At 43.9% G+C, this 16,782-nt stretch overlaps 1 protein-coding gene and 1 non-coding gene across 2 annotated transcripts in view; one reads left to right on the top strand and one right to left on the bottom strand.

The window, feature by feature from the left end:
* The window catches only part of SUGCT (succinyl-CoA:glutarate-CoA transferase), a 630,208-nt gene that overhangs the window by 469,390 nt on the left and 144,036 nt on the right, over positions 1-16,782 (top strand). The window lies entirely within an intron of this gene.
* Positions 5,096-5,198, bottom strand: LOC123326424. Its single transcript, XR_006541084.1, has one exon. It is a non-coding gene; the product is annotated as a U6 spliceosomal RNA (small nuclear RNA).

Genomic DNA, 16,782 nt, shown 5'->3' with positions numbered 1-16,782 from the left:
TTATCATTCTCAAGTGCTTACTTCTTCCCCATGACTAATTAAGTTACGTATTAATTATTGAAAAGCTACATTCGCATAGGTCTTGCTGTAAGTCACATCAATGAATTAGTAAGAGAGATTCATCCATACAAACGTTTAAGCTGGAATCTTTAGGACCTAAAGACTGTGGCCAAAAATCACTGACAAGGCCTGTTTCTCCTCCAACAGCAAAAATAACAGTCCATCAAGACCAAATATACCTTTTGCATTTGGCGCTCTGATTTTTTTCTTGGAGACAGAAGAGGAGAACCTAGGAAAAACTGAGATTGGAACTGCCTACTGTTGGAGAACTGAGGATCTCAAAGAATACCAATGGAATCTGTAGGAACAGTGGAGAAAACAAAGCTAAATGACATCTGGGGTGATCTGGACCTCTCCTTGAGGACGCCAGAAATCATGTTTGTGTTTAGGTCGATCAATATTGTCTCATGTAAGATAAAAGGTATATGAGTTTGTGGTAGACTCCAGAAAACTGATTAATTTACTTGAGCGACTTACTGAAATAAGACCAGAAGTTTTCTTCTGACAGCCAGATCATAATCAGAAGCCATGCTGTTTCCTGATGGTGAAATATCACAGCCATAGGGGTCTGGAAAGAGTCAGATGAGCATGATCCATAATTCTCCCCAGAAGGCAGGCCCAGCTTTCTGATGAGAGTGGAATCAGAAAAATCATGTTAGGGGCGCCTGGGTGGCTCAGTTGGTTAAGCAACTGCCTTCGGCTCAGGTCATGATCCTGGAGTCCCGGGATTGAGTCCCGCATCGGGCTCCCTGCTCAGCGGGGAGCCTGCTTCTCCCTCTGACCCTCCCCCCTCTCATGTACTCTCTCTCATTCTCGCTCTCTCAAATAAATAAATAAAATCTTTAAAAAAAAAAGAAAGAAAAATCATGTTAGATGTATTAACATTTTAATGGAGCCAAACCAAGATAGCCTGCTATATCTACTCCATAATGGTGATGACTTTGTCAGTGGGCCCAGAAATACTAAAGTCCATTGGCTTACGTTCCTATACCCAGGGGCACCTGGGTGGCTCCGTCAGTTCAGCATCTGCCTTCAGCTCAGGTCATAATCTTAGGGTCCTGGGATCAAGCCCCTCCTCGGGCTCCCTGATCAGTGGGGAGTTGGCTTCTCCTTCTCCCTCTGCCCCTCCCCTGTTTCATGCCCTCTCTCTCTCTCTTTCTCTCAACTAAATCAATAAAATATTTTTTAAAAATCCTACATCCATCTCCACACTAAGGCCACATTTGATATCAGGTTTGTGGTATTCAAGTCAAGGGGTTATCTCCCTCTCTTAGACTCTGCTTGAAGGGGTTCTCCTAAAACCTGTCATTATAATTCTCTTTTATCCAAACTTTTAACAGCTAAATTCCTCTGTTCTAAGAAGAAATAGCGTGTGGGTCGAAGAGGAGAGGAGGAATATAAAGAGAAGAAAATGTGTGCAAAATTTAAGAGAGACCCAAAAATTTGTCAAATGTGCACCACGTAGCAAAGATGTTTATACTCCTTTCTCATTTACTTCTTACAAAAATACTGTCTATTTCATGGATGAAAAACAGAGGTTTATAGGGGTCTTGCTTATGGTCGCATAGCTAGGAGGTGACAGAACCAGAATTTGAACCTAGATCCCTCTGACATCAAAAATTATACTTGTTCTCACTACACCAACTCTGCTTCTCCTATGGCAGTCACCTTTTAATGGTTTTTCTCAGTAAACCCTGTTGAGTGGCTTTTACATCTCAAGACTATTAGGTGCTGAACAGAGAAAGATTAGGATACAGTGTGCTAAATGTGATAGGATTATGTGAAATTGAAGAATGCAAAGAAGGTAACAATGTTGCCTTGCAAGGGGACACAGATGTTCATGTGGGCTAGGAAAACTGCGATGAAGTGTGGCATTTGTCTTCCCCTTAGAGGAGGGGTAGGAGTTTTTCAGGTTAATGGGACAAAGAGTTGTAGGGGGCCAGGATAGGGAAAGAAGAAGGGATTCAAGGTCTCGAAAGAACAGCAACAGCAAACATTGGAAAGCTTGAAGGTCCTGATTTTATGGGCTTCCATGGTACAGTCACTGAAAATGCAGAAGGTGTCCTTGAATGTGTATTAAGAGGATGGGAGCCTTCACTGAGGGGAAACTGGGTGAGAAAAATGGAGCCGTGAAAATTGTTGATGCTGTGGACACTTTCATTGACCCGAGAACAATTCAGAGAGCCTAGATGCCTGGCAGGGATGGTGGCAGAAGAGGGAGGGTCCCAGAAGAAAGACAGGTGCACATACAGCTCAGGCACCAACACTAACCTTCCTTTGAAAATCCTGCGAGAACTTGCTAGGCCTCTTTGCCTTCACCTAGAAGTCAACGGAAATTTACTCAGGCAGCAAAATTCTACCAATGACAGACCTGGTGGTGTTGAGAGGTGCACATTCTTGGGAAGGCTGTTGGGAAAGAGGAAGGAGAAAGGCTTTCAAATATTCACGCTTTGGGCTAAGCGTTAAGAAAGTGCCCTGATTAAATTAAGGGCAGAAGAGTTTTGATAGTGATCATGTTGGTCATCACACCCCTGCACCCCCTTTTCTAAGTGCTTTGGGGAGAGGGAGTTGCAGATGCCGCCTAGAAGGTTATGGAGAGTTACTTCCTGGACTAGGAATTTTCCTAGTTTCTGCCCTAACAACTATTTTCTTTAGTAGGGAAGACCAACTCTTGCTCTTCACAGTCATATTCCCAAATACATCATATAGTGGAGCTTGGGCTTTGGCCCGAGAACAGGTTATTTCAAGGACTGGCCCCACTACTTATGAGCTGTCTGTTCTTGAGCAAGTTAATTTACCTATCAAATCCTCACTTTCCCATCTGTGAGATGAGAATGATGGATAGTACTTGCTTCACACGGTCTGTGTGAGGATGCAATTAGATGAGGAGAGCCAGGATTGATGGAAGGCTTAAAATATTTCAGACACTGTTCTTTCAAAATGCTTCTCAAGCCTTCACTCATTTAACGTTTGATACAATGACCCTGTATGGCAGGTAACATTATTATGCCCACTTAACAGATGAGGAAGCTGAGGATCCAAGAGGTTAAATAAGTTTCCCGAAGTCACACAAGTATCAGAGCTGGGATAAGACCCCAGAGCTTTGGACTGCAAAGGTCACACTGTTTGGCTACCATGTTATACTGACTGTCAATGAGTATAAAGCATTTGGGCACATGTTCTGGAAGATACGATCACGGAATAAAGATGAGCCAGCTTTTAGAGAGCCTGGCTTTGTACTTGAGCCCAAAGCATACTCCTTAGTATTAGAATTTCAAAACCTTCATCTTACCTTGATGACCCCTTTTTTTTTTTTTTTTTGACACTTTAACTGATACTCACTTCCTCATAAATCCTAGTTGCTATATGCAGGTAAAATATTTACTCCTTCCGTGATCTGGAGGGATCTAAGGAGTGGTATACCTTTTCATTACTGTTTTAAAACAATTTCATTCCGACCTGTGGAAAATAGAAGTCGGCATATTAGGCCCTCACAAAAACTTTGCCCTGCTGTGATTTCACCACACTTCTTGAAAACGTTCCCCCAGCTCAAACAAATAAAAGATGTCATTTTCCATGGTTGTAACCAACACATACCTGGATGTCTATTGGGGGTGCATATTCATATCAGTACCTGTCCATTCTGGTTTTATCAGCCGTTGTCCTCAAAAGTGATCTCCAGATGTTGTAAACATTAGAATCTTGAGTTTTGACTGGCTGCCATTTTTGTTTTCCATTTTGAAAATTTTTGTCAAAGGTCCCAAGTGTGAATGAGGAAGATTACGTTTCATTCACAACCTACCAACTTATTTCCATGCTGCAAAAAGCTGTCATGTAGAAAGCTCAGCAAGGATGTCAGGTTCACCCTCACATATCTATCGTGGTTTGCAAAGCATGTGAGCTGGCTCTTGACAAAACCCTGAGGAGGGGAACTTCTCCAGCTGTAGCTCTAGCCTGCCATCCCTCTCTTGAACTTGGCACTTAATGAATCGGTCTTTGGCTTGTTTGCATCTCAGAGTCAGGCTGGAATAAGCTTCATTCTCAATATAGGGCTTTTCACTTTTGTCTCTAGTATTTCCTTTGCAATAGAAATTTTATTAACATTCATAAATAAAGTTTTCCACATACTGTCATCTATCTCTCTTCCACCTAACTTATCCCAGATTTTCTGGGGATTGTCTGAAAATGATTCACATTGTTAGTGAACAATTTCCACATTGTTCTTCCTGGTCTTTAAACAGAACCCTGCCCTTGCTGAAGTCAATGAGGAAGACAGGAATTTGTCCTCTTTTGGTCTTGTTAAACAAACAAAACAAAGGAGCCATTAAACAATGTTTGCCATCCATGGTGGTCAGATCTCTCCTCTTAGAAGGTTGTCACTGCTTAGGAAACGTTGCTGCACTTTCTAAGATAAAATTAGCACCTTGCAAGAAAAAAAATTAAAAAAAAAAATTAGCACCTTGCCTCAAGAAGTAGCAGGATGAATCTGGACCACATGCCGAGAGACATTTTGGGGGGATTAGATTGTCCGATGCCACTGGGTCACCTGGTCATTTAGTGGCTTTGGCTTGAAAATCAGATGCATTTGTGCCGACCAGCCCTTTGCTTTCTGATATAAGCCTTGGTTTCAGGAAAGATGGAAGTCAGCATTGGGTGCAGGGTGGGTACATATGAGGTATGACTGGGGGCGGGAAAGGGGGGAGGTGTGAAATTGCCACCTGCACTCAAAGTTGCCCCAGTTAAGAACCACTGCATCAAGGGGATGATGAGACAGGCCTGGAGAGGTCAAGCAGCTTTCTTAAGGTCTCTCGGCTGGTAAGTGGCAGAGCTGGGACTACAGCTCTCTCCTGAGTACAAAGTGTTCGTCTGCTGCCCGATACAAGGACTGCACGCAACCATCCTCTTTCTTCTCTCTTTTCTGTCTGAATCGTATGTCTCATGGGCATTTGCTTCGTGTCCTGTATGCACACCTGCATGCACCCAGGTCCAGCAAATATCTGTTACTATTTCAAAGCACTCTTTTTAAAATATATATATATATATAGAACGCTCTCACATTTGCGTGCCATCCTTGCTCAGGGACCACGCTAATCTCTGAATTGTTCCGATGTTAGTATATGCACCGCAGAAGCAAGTACTGTTTCAAAGCACTCATAAAGTAACTTTACATTGCTTCTTAGACACCATCAGACGGGAATTGTGGAAAATGAAATTTACATTTGTGTCATTACAGTAGCTGTCCCTGAGCCAGTAGGTACATTTAAGTGGGGTATTGAGGTCACAAATATGAGTTCAAATTTGGAGTCCCCATTGCAGGCAACCCCTCATTTCCTAGCGGGGCTCGGCTTATCACCACCCAGGCTCTATCTCTGGTTTGGCCTCATAGACCATCCCAGTCTCCAAGGGAGAAATTAAACAACGTGAAAAGGCTTCTTACCCATGAGCAGTTGTGAAACAGAAATGACACGCAGAGCCTGGACTAGCCAATTGTATCTTCTGTTTTCCTTCCCATCCTGTAGTCATTATCAAAACCTCCAAACTCTGGAGCTTCAGCCTCTTCTTGTCTGAAACAATTAAGCCTCCAGGAAGATGTGGGAATGCTAATAGATTTAATGTTGTGTTTCATTCACTCCTGACTGTTGACATTGACTCTTCATGCTCAGCAACATTTTCTTCGTTACTTCATAAACACATGAATATTTATTACTGTGGGGGAAAACACGCTACTTTTCACAATGACTGCAGCTGAAAAAATGGTAATAAACATGAGCGATTAACAGGACTTGGGAGAGGAAGCCGTTCAGGGATGGTAAACCAGGGTCTGTGGAATGTTAAAACCACTGTCATCTGAAGAACAGCTAAAAATGTGAGAGACGTGCAAGAGGACATTGTGTTGGCAGAAAATAACCAAGGGGAGTTTTAGATTATAGTGTGTAATTAGTGTGTAATTAGCATTTGCATAAATATTCATACTAGCGTACTTTGTGGATTGTAGTAGCATGGATCCAAAACACACTCGGGCACACACACACACACACACACACACACACACAGCTAAACAGACTCAAAAAAAGTGTACTCATCATTTAAGATCTGCCTCCACACTCATCTCCTTGGCTAAATCTTCCCTATTTCCCCTACAAAGAGCAGCTGCTTGTTCCCTCAGACCTGGACGACTCTCCTCTGTCTGTAAATCTATTACTCCTCTTGACTCCAGACCCCTCCAGACCTTTGATTTAGCTGGTTATTTCTTCCACAATGCCTGGTGAATGCGTGTATGTAGTAGACGGTAATACATGATGGCTGGGGGCGCCTGGGTGGCTCAGTCGGTTAGGCGTCTGCTTTCAGCTCAGGTCATGATCCCAGGGTCCTGGGGTCGAGTCCCGCGTTGGGGCCCCCTGCTCAGTGGGGAGCCTGCTTCTCCCTCTCCTCTCCATTCATGCTCTCATGTCACTATTTCTGTCTCTTTCTCTCTCAAATAAATAAATACAATCTTAAAAAAAAAATACATGATGGATTAATGAACAAAGATTGGTCAGGGGAAGAATTACATGGTTCAGGGTTATTTAACTAACTGGTAACCTGAACCAGGCGCTGTGTTAGGCACTGAGGAACATCTCAGAGAAGGTTTGGCCTTTTCTTCCTGGTGGTCCGAGGTGATGGATGGGACCACCTTATTGCAGTAGATTGATTCAATTAGTCAGTCAGCCAGCACATTCTTTCCTCAGTTCTCCCATGTGCCAGACATTTGCCAGACCTCTGAGGACACAAGTAGAGATGTTAACAGGCATTACTCTTGTGCTTGATGTATGTTCAGGATTTTTAGAAAACAGAAGAAGGGATTCTTACTCAACCTGGTGGTCAGTCAAGACTTCCCAGGTCATGTGAGCTGAGTCTTGAAGGGCAAGTGGGAGTTCCTGGGGTGGGCATTCGAGGCAAAGTTCAGCATGAGCAAGTTTTGGAGATGGACAGAGAGCCGTGACGGGGTGCGGCCAGTGGTTGGCATGGCTGGGGCAGGGGTGGCATTAGGGCCTAGGGGCCACTGGGGAGGGAAGGGCGGTGTCCATCAGAGGACTCATGCAGGTTTAGGTGGCCTGAACTGAGGCTGTTCGAGGGGTCAGGGAGGAGGAGATGGCAGGGGCAAACCTTAGGGACTCAGAGTGTGAACTGCAGAGGCTGAGGCCAGGTGGTGGGCTCACCCCTGACCCGAGTCTCCGGAATCTTCAAGGACGGAGTGCAGACGCCTTAGCATGTGTCCACCTGTAAGTGGAGTGCAAGCTCAGGGCCGAGGGGTGCTCAGGATGCAGTTTCCTTCAGGGTTAGACCTCTCACATGGTCCCCATCAAAGAGGAAGTAGCAATGGCACTTAGTTATTTGTGTGGAAAGTTCACAGGTGCTTTGAGTTATACATATCGGGATATCAGCATCATATTTTTAAAGAGCTTACTCTTTTTCTCTTGGACTTGTTCTTTGATTTCAAAGTCAACTCTGTCTAATTGGTTGCTAAGATTGTCTTTAGCATTCAGTTAGGGTTGAAACATTACATTTTACTATCCAAATAATTGGTGAGTTAAAAATACTTCCAACAGTTTATGACTCATACTTTTCAACTCATAAATGAGGAAAAACCAAAGGTGGGTGACTGTGAATGCCTGTGATTTTGGTACAGGCTGAAGTTCCAGTGAGTTCTAAATGTGATCTCTGGCCTGCTAGGAAGGCCCTGACACTCCCAAGTCATTCCAGACTTGCTGGCTGTGCCTGAAATTAATTAGAGCCACATCCACAGGATTCAGGGATTACTTGCAGCGATATAAAGCATTTTAAGTTCCTATCAATCATACAGTTTATGTGTTTGAATGATCTGGGAGTATAGGTTTCGATTGGCAGGAGTCGAGGTTGAGAACAAGGGGTTACAGGATGAAGGGCGAGGCACAAGATTTCCCTGTTTTGCAATTTTATCAGATTGATTCAGTTTGGTTTAACTTGACAAATATTTATGCAAGATGGGTGCAGTGCCATATCCTCAGGCCATCAAAGATGGGCCTCACATGCTCCTTGCCCTCGGTGAAGTTTCTGGCCTTGCGGGACACTAAGATGAGTAACAAGTAACGGAGATGAGCTTATCACATGATAAGACCAGCTGCTAAGGGGCGCAGAGGGTAGAGAGTGAGTAGGTATGTGTGTTCAGGTAAGAGAGGTCATGACTTGGGGAGATGGGGAACTCAGGCCACATGGTGCGTTCATGGAGTAAGAAGGCTGCATTGACAACAGCTCGGCTGCTACAGAAATGTGACCTTTGGCAGGTTATGTGGACCTTAGATTTAACTTGCTCATCTGCAAATTGGGGATGACGAAGTTTCCCCTTCTCGCTCAGAGGTTTGTTATGAAGGTCAAACGAATTACCTAATGTTAAAGAACTTGAAATTCATCAAGGGTGTATTTCATTATTTAATCGTTAGCAGAATCTGAATTGGAACCTGGTTTATTTGATTTAACCCCAGAGTCCGTAAACCTTGGAGCCTTTCTGAAACTTTTTCTTTTTTTCCTTTTCGTTGGACTTTGCTATTGGAGAACTCTTTGTGGTTGCTGTAGGCAGCTGCGTGTGTCTCTTGATTTCTAGAGGAGGGTAGAACAAGGACAAAGAAGATGATGACACTGGTAAGTGTGGGTGCAGAATTTTAAACGTTGTGAGTCAAATACAATTCCCGGGACTCTGAAGATGCGTGGAACCTCTCGAAAGACCGCCTTACACTGTGTTTTAAATTGCACAGTGCACGTACACGAGCTCTGTGGGCCTCCTCTCACATGGCCAGTCCCATCCTAGGACTGGAGATGCTGAGAACACTCAGGAGGACTTCTTCTTAGGGGATGGGTCTTTCAGGCCCTGCCCTCACGGGGTCTGACATTACAGGATTTAAGTGGTCATGAAATGGGGGACCTAAGCATTGACTCTATTCAGGGAATCCATTATAGGAAGCCTCCCTGAAAAGGCTGTGGTTTGAGCAACTTGGAAAGCTGGTGGAAATAGGCCAATCAGGCTATCTGAGTGTTTCCAACAGTTTTCCATTTGTTCTGCTTCAGATCAGTTATTGATGATTTTTGTGGCGACTGAAAATTGACAGGTGTCAGAGGGAAGGCCTTGATTTTCCCTTGTCCCAGAAATCACAGGAAAGAAACATATGTGTCGACTGTGTTGATGGTTTTATATCTAAGTTATGGCCCCTGTCCAACTAGATTCTTGTCCTGATTTCAAGCAGCAAGCATTTGGATAACAAGGGCTCCTTTCTGAGCAGGTCCCACGTTTTCTTGGAGACCACTAGGAGGTGTGGGAGGCACAAACAGATTCCCATTTAACTTCTTCAGTCTCTCTATAGTGGGAACATGAGAAGACGAGATCTGACGACCTGCCACCACTCACTGAGGAGAAAAGAGCCACCACAGAAACAAACGCACACCTCACATCCCCTCTGAAAAGCTTCCTGCGGCAAAGCCAGCCTGAAGCTTACCAGCCAGGGTCCGGGCCGAGAGGGAAACTTCCCTCCCCCTCTTTGGTTTGGTTGGCAGTAGCCTGCTAAAACCCTGGCTCCTTTCATCATTCCTTCCTTTTGTAGTTTCTTCAGGAAAGCCCCGGGCCTCTGAGGCTGCCTTCCACCCCCATCGGAGATTTTAAATGTGAGGACAGGAAATGTTTGCTCGGCTTCGTCATTTTATGACACAGTTGCCCACTCCTCCTCCCACATACCCTCACTGGGTGCCTCCTGAAAAGCTCTGCCAACGTGAAGCCGCTGTCTTTTAATGTGGCTTTGGCTGGACTCGTAGTCTAGGAAGTGAGTGTGGCGGGGCACCCCTCTCTCCACGAGGCCGGCCACTTCTGAGAGCTGCGCTCATCCACGGGGCGGCCCGAGGGCACCAGGCTGCCTCTGCGGGGCCGGTGGCCACTCCTAAGACCAATGCTGTACTTTTGGCCATAACCGCTACCTGCCTCTTGAAAGACGGCGTCCCGAGAGACAGTGATCGTATGTTGGCGATGGGCATGGTATTTGCCAGATGATTATCTAGAAAATGACGGAATGTTTGGAAGGAAATATATATATATATATATATAGCAAGGAATGGGATTGTTCATAGCCCACAAGCCATTTGGCCACTGATGAGAGGTGAAGCTCAGTTCTCCTTTCTACCAAATTTCATCCCACGGGCTGCATTTGGTAGCTAGTGCATTTTCACCATTGAGAATGCCTAGAGCAATTGTGAAAATGTAACGGGCCCTGCCATCTTGTTAAAATGCTGCTAAGAAGTTCTGTGCAGTAGGTAAGTGGGGCCTCCCCTGCTACTTTTCAGTGGAGGAAACAGAGTTGGAGGAGTTTAGGTGCTGCCTGGAGCCAGACAGCAAGTTAAGGGGAGACAGGTTCTAAAACTTGAGCCTCAGGCGTGGAGTCTCTGGTGTGTCTCTGAGCCACCGTTAGGACCCTTGCCTGACCCAGGCTTGTCAAGGTCACGTGCTAGAAATGCATAAGAGACTCAGATTAGTGGGAGACCCACCTGGGTTACATCATCACAGGATGTGATTCTCGCTTTGTCGTCAGCCCTTCATGGAAACCCAGCCAAGTGCTAGCTTCCCAAAATAACCCTCAGCACCACCAGAAGCCTGAGCCTTCTGCGGGAGGCAGGGCAATGTGAAGGCAGTCAGGTCTCCCTCAGGTTGTCTAGGTGGTAGTAGGGAGAGAATTATCAATGACCAGACTTGTCTCGTGTCTTTACCATTTCTCTGGGCGGGCAGGCAGGCTGTAGAACAAGTTTAGAAGAAATTTAAAATCCAGTTTCTAAACTGTTGATTCTGTGGAGGTATTTTTCCTAATGTGAAAGCAGCTTGGCACTGTTTCAGATGACGGAAATAGTAGCGTGGAGAACACGCATTTTCATGTGACTTTTCTGTAGAAACATCAAAGTGAAGAAAACCCCGTTAAGTCATTACTCATTACCTCTACAAGCCACAAATTACCTTCTCAGCTTTTTAGGCTGTGGGCATCTGCCTTGTCCTCCCCCGTGTGCTCAGCATTGCCGTCTGGAACTTATGCTGTTGGGACGTCAGATTTATGTTTTGTATTTTATATTTTATATATTTTATATTTTAAAGGCACTGAGTCTACCTCACCTTAACCTTCTTCGCTTTTGGGGTCAACCTACTGTAAAGTGACTTTCCTTTCGTGCTAATCTGTCCACATGAGGACTCCATGTTTTCAGGGCTGGGAGAACTATGGAACAACGTGTTCTTATTAATGCCCTGCAGGCACCCTTGTGGGATTTCCAGCCCCATAAGAGGTCACTGAAATGCCTTTTCCTGGCTAGTTTCTTATCCTGTGGGGCCCTCATCTATAAGCCAGAGCTAAACATGGAACGTGTTACAGTCAAAAACCATGCCACTTTCAAGTCAGCCCACATGGTGTGCAAGAAGTATCTGGCTAGAGGCGATTTTTCTTCTGTACGCTCAACGAAGCCATTCTTCCATTCCTGCCCGCCCCCCTTTGTGATTCTAAGGAAAAACACTGAAGTAATATCTACATAGAGTACTGTAATAGGAGAAATATGCATTGTGTGTGTGTGACAGAGACAGAGACACACACAGAGAGAGAATGAACGTGTATGCATCTCTGTGTCTCCCTGTCTTCTCCATGAGTGCTGGCTGTTGCCCAGGCCCAGATGTATGTGTTGAACCCTCTTCTCTCCCCACCTTGCCCTATCTCTCTATAAATCCTCAAATGCCTTTGGAGATTGGAAGGATGGGAGGTGCTATCTTGCAGAGTAGATTTCCTGAAAAGTGATAAATTCCTTTCAGAATGTAGGGAAGGAGATCCAGTATAGTTTAATCACTTGCCCAAGATCACACTGGATAGTGATTTTATGAGAATTCCAATCTTAGCTCCAAGAGCTAATAGTAGAGCAAATACCCTTTCTCTTCCTCGGGACCAGGGTAACGGATACTCAGGATCCAGGTGGTCAGTCATATATACAACAGCTTCTCAAACAGAAACATGGACCGAGTCGGCCTTTTCAAGCATTATTCCAGATCATGAGGCCAACAGGCTGACCAGTTGTTTTGAGTGGATACAGATAATGACAACATGTTCTGTGTTCTGTGAGCCTCCAATCTATTTGGGGAGACAGAGCTCTAAAGCCTCTTATAGAACACAGAAAGCAACACGTGCTCCCACATCGAGTGTGGCCTACCTAGTGCAGCAGTTGACTTGCCAAGATGAGACCTGCATGGTAAGTACTCCTATTTGGAACACTGACAAGAATCTGGAAGAAAAAAATAAAGCCCATCAAGAGTCAACAAAGTTGTCCAAAAGCCCATGCTAGAAAAATGGGGAGCCCCATCGATCCTTATTGGGAATCTTAGCTTAGACATGGTGCTTCTAATGTGGGTCAGAGGGGGTCCCATCACTCTGGGAATGTCGAGGCTTTTGATTCAGAAGAACTGGTTTTGAGATTAGGTGCTACTCCTAGCTGGTTGTGTGATCTTGGGCAGTCACTGACTTCTCTGAGTTACCATCACTTCACCTAGTAGGGAGAGTCATATCTACCCAACAAGGACACTGTGAGGATTAACAGAGATATTGCATGGGAGAGCACAGATGACAACACTGGATACCAGCACAAGGGGCTCTCACGAACATTCCATTACCTAGTTACAGTGGACTCGAAGCACCATTAGATGGGAGGCAGGATGAATAACCGCGGAGGTAGACGTGTTGAAGAGAGCAAGGAATTCTCTTAGGTGACCACAAGCCTAAAGGGTTGCTTACCGCAGATCATCAGCTGTCAGGATAAATGTCCAAGCCTGACTCAGCATGAGGATATCATTATATCAGGCCAATCTGTCCAGAGTTATCGAGAATGAGTTTATCCCAGCCAGATCCTGAATAGCTGAGAATCTGGCATCACAGAAGGATTTATCTTTTTTTTTTTTGTATTGAATTGTAACAATTATAAGAACAACAACTAGCTCAGCTAATACTGCATGTGTTACTATGCTCCAGATATTATTTGATTATTAACTCTTTTAATCCTCACACCAGCTCACTGAGGCAGGCACCATCCCTATCTCACAGATGGTAAAGTGAAGGTAACTCTCTCAAAGTCACATGCTATCAGGTGATAGAGGCATGATTTTTAATCCAAGGATTCTGGTTCTTTCAACCAGAGTCCACCCTTTTAACCAGGATATAAATGACACTAAATTAACTAAACACTCATTTGTCATGTATGTGGAAAACATCTGAGTATCTGCCGTTCAATTTTACATTTTTGGACATTAGAAATTTTTCATTTATAGGTGGTTAAATGGATCAATTTTTAAAAATTGGATCCCTCCTTGGCCATGCCAAGTTCAGCTACTCAGTTTTACTATAGTCTATCTCTTTTATGATTATATTTAAATTTTGTTTTTACTTTTTATTTTGACATAATTATAGGTTCATAGGAAGTTGCAAAAATAGTAGAGAAGTCCTGTGTACCCTTCACCCAGTTTCCCCCAATGGTTATGTCTTACATAAGTATAACACACTATCAAAATCAAGAAATTAACAGCGGTGCAATGTGTGTGCTTCATTCTAAGCCATTTTATCACATATGTAGATGCATGTAATGATCACTGCAATCAAGATCCAGCACTATTCCAGCACCATGAAAATCTTTACGCTTTCATTTTCTTCAAACTTTGTTGGTTCGTCTGGAATTTAGTTTGATGTTTGAGAAGTAAGGAAACTATCTTCTAATTTCTAATTTTCCCAGCACCATTTATTTTACAAATTATCATGTTGACACTGCTTAGAAATGTCCCTCTTTGGTTCCTGTGCTACATGATTACAAAGCCCACATCCTCAGGCTTCAGAGCCATTGTTCCTTCCAGTTTGCCACATCATCTCCTAAAATTGGGTCTTGGCAGCAGTGGGATTTGATTGTTATACCATCAGAAACAACAGAGCTTACATCAGGGTCTTGGACCACTTAATTATACTGTTGGTGTGAAATTAGGGCCTTTTTTCCCTTGAAATTTATCCCTGAGTCTCACTGGGACAGTGGGGAAGGCTGTACCCATTGGTGGCTCCCTTCTAGCGCACTACATCTCAGAAACTCAGAGGGGCCTGGGCATGAGGTCAGAGTCACAAAACTCTAGGTCCCATCATTTTTCTTAATTTTCTTACTTTGTCTTCAGCCTTAGTCTCCTCATCTGAAAAATGAGGGAAATTATATCTATCCCAGAGGGCTGTGGTTTTTATGAGGATTAAATGAGGTAATACATGTAAATGCACAGCCTAGGAAGGGCTCAGCATAGTTGAGTATTTTTATGATCATTATTTCTAATAATATAATATATCCTTTATTCTATGGCACATATATTATCATTATTTATAGTAGTGTGTGCCTTTAATCACAAGGGTATTTCTTAATTCCCTCTTGAAAATCAGTGTGATAGAGTCTTAAAATTGAGGAAATGTGGTCATTGTAAGATTTGAGTACAAAGTTGATGACCAATGTCTCAGTCTGTTGAGGCTGCTATAAAAAAAAAAATTACCATAAACTGGTTGGCTCATAAACAACAGAAATTAGTTTTTCACAGTTCTGGCAGCTAAGAAGTCCAAGATCAAGGTGACGGCGGATTCAGTGTCTGGCGAGGGCCCACTTCTTGTCCACAGGCTGCCATCTTGCTGCTGTGTCCTCACAGGCCAGAAAGGGAGAGGAGCTCTCTGGGCCTCTTCTACAGAATGGGCATGAATCCCATTCATCAGGGCTCCACTTTCATGACATAATCACCTCCCAAAGGCCACACCTCTAAATGCCATCACATTGGAGATTGGTTTTGACATATGAATTTGGGGAAAACACAAACATTCAGCGTATAGCAATTGATAAGTGGGAACATCCTCTTTCCTTCATGAGTGCTATTCTCATGGCAGTGGCTTCTGTTGGCAATAATGTCCACTCAAGCTGCTTTCTAGAGACTGCTCTGGTGTAGGGACAACTAGCCTTGCTCCCAAGACTGCCTCCAGTGGGTAGCTGTCTCTAGGGATCTTGCTAAGTCTTAGTCTAGAGGAAACCACAGCATCGCCAAGAGTCTACAAGATAGTTTTGTATGATAATTTTGTGTTCAGGAAGCAAGGCTGTGTAACTCAGCTGCCCCACCCCCCCCTTCTTCGTCTTGTGGACACAGCCCCAAAGACCCTCCCTTCGGGCAGAAGAACAGACCTCTTCCTTAAAGGAGTCATCACGAAGACTGTGGTCATCTTACAGCTCTGGCATCGAGCACTCCCCACCTCCAGTGTCACCTCCACTTTGGAATACAAGAGCGCTTCTGTGTTAGCATGTTCCAACAGCAGTCCTGGGTGTCCCACAATCGCCTGGGGTAGACTCAGGTTACGTAAACCCACATCTAACCCTAGGAAGCATCTGCCTTTAAATGAGGGGTATAGATTGGAAATCCCAGTGTAAGCTATGAAAATACAGCAACAGCTACTATTTTTTTTAAATAAGGAGGGGCAGTTTGGGGAAAAAGCAGAACATTTCTTTCCTCTCCTTTGTTCGCTTTGTCCTCATTTTGTTTTGAAAGGTGTTTTGCATGTGTGAATGCGAGTGTTGTGCTTGTCACGAGAACACGAGAACGATGCTGCGATTGCCATTTTCGAAAGAGGCACTCCTACAGGAAATTGGGCTGCGAGGGAGGAAAAGTGCATTTTCCTGAAGGAAGTGCTTGTAGAAAGCCAGACCTGGGAAACAAATCATGGAGGAGGTATACATACACTTCTGGCCCTTTTGTATTTTGAATGGTGAGATAGTACCTTCGGTCCCAAGGAGAGCAATTTCTTTTGGACACGATCCTTCAGGCACGTGAAAGATTCAGGTTTAATTTTAAAACCAGCACCTTCATTCTTTCCATTTTCCCTAAACTGCCTGACCACAGGCACATACTCTGCAGCCACCAACATCGGCAAACTTACAAATGGGAAAATTGAATTCCACTTAGAAAAGGGGTATTAGAAATCTCTGTGGATTGAATCCTTAAATATTGTTTCAAAGTAAGCTGTGGTGGGGTTTTGTTCCTTTTGAAAGAATTGGCTTCCTATGTTAAAACTTGCTTGGGTTATAAATTGTAATTGAAATCTTTTTTCCATGCATTTAAAAACTTAGTGACAATAAAATTTTAGCAAAGAATAGATTTTATTGGAAGCAAAAAAACGAAGTAGAAATTTTTCGTTGTTAGCATAGATGATATCAAATGTCTTCTTTTATGGTATTGCTTAACAGCGTTATTTATACACTTCAAATAAAATGAAATGGAAAGAAAAATATTCCTTACATTGTGGCTTTAGAGAACAGAACTTGTTCTCAGTAAAACTTCCCAGATCTGCACAGTACCATATAAAACAACAGGAAGCAAGGAGCTGTTTCACGAAACATAATAGTACTAGTGTCAAAGCGGGGATCCAGGATTGAAACACTTCCTTGGTACTCTGTGCAGTAATGATGTCTATACCTAAGGCAATCTGCATGTTGGAGACTTAGTGCTTTCACAAATCCTTCCTTCCCATTCCAGGTTGTGATAAAGCCAAGAGGGAAGGAGAGTTGCATAGAGTATGCACATGTTCTGGGGCCCTTGGAGCTCTCGCTGGATTAAAGTCAATGAGTAGGGGCTCCTGGGGGGCTCAGTCAGTTAGGCGTCTG

This window comes from Neomonachus schauinslandi, chromosome 12 (assembly GCF_002201575.2).
Source record: "Neomonachus schauinslandi chromosome 12, ASM220157v2, whole genome shotgun sequence".
NCBI lineage: Eukaryota > Metazoa > Chordata > Mammalia > Carnivora > Phocidae > Neomonachus > Neomonachus schauinslandi.
Note: the sequence above shows the minus strand (reverse complement) of the source record. Positions and strands in the feature narration are given on the sequence as shown.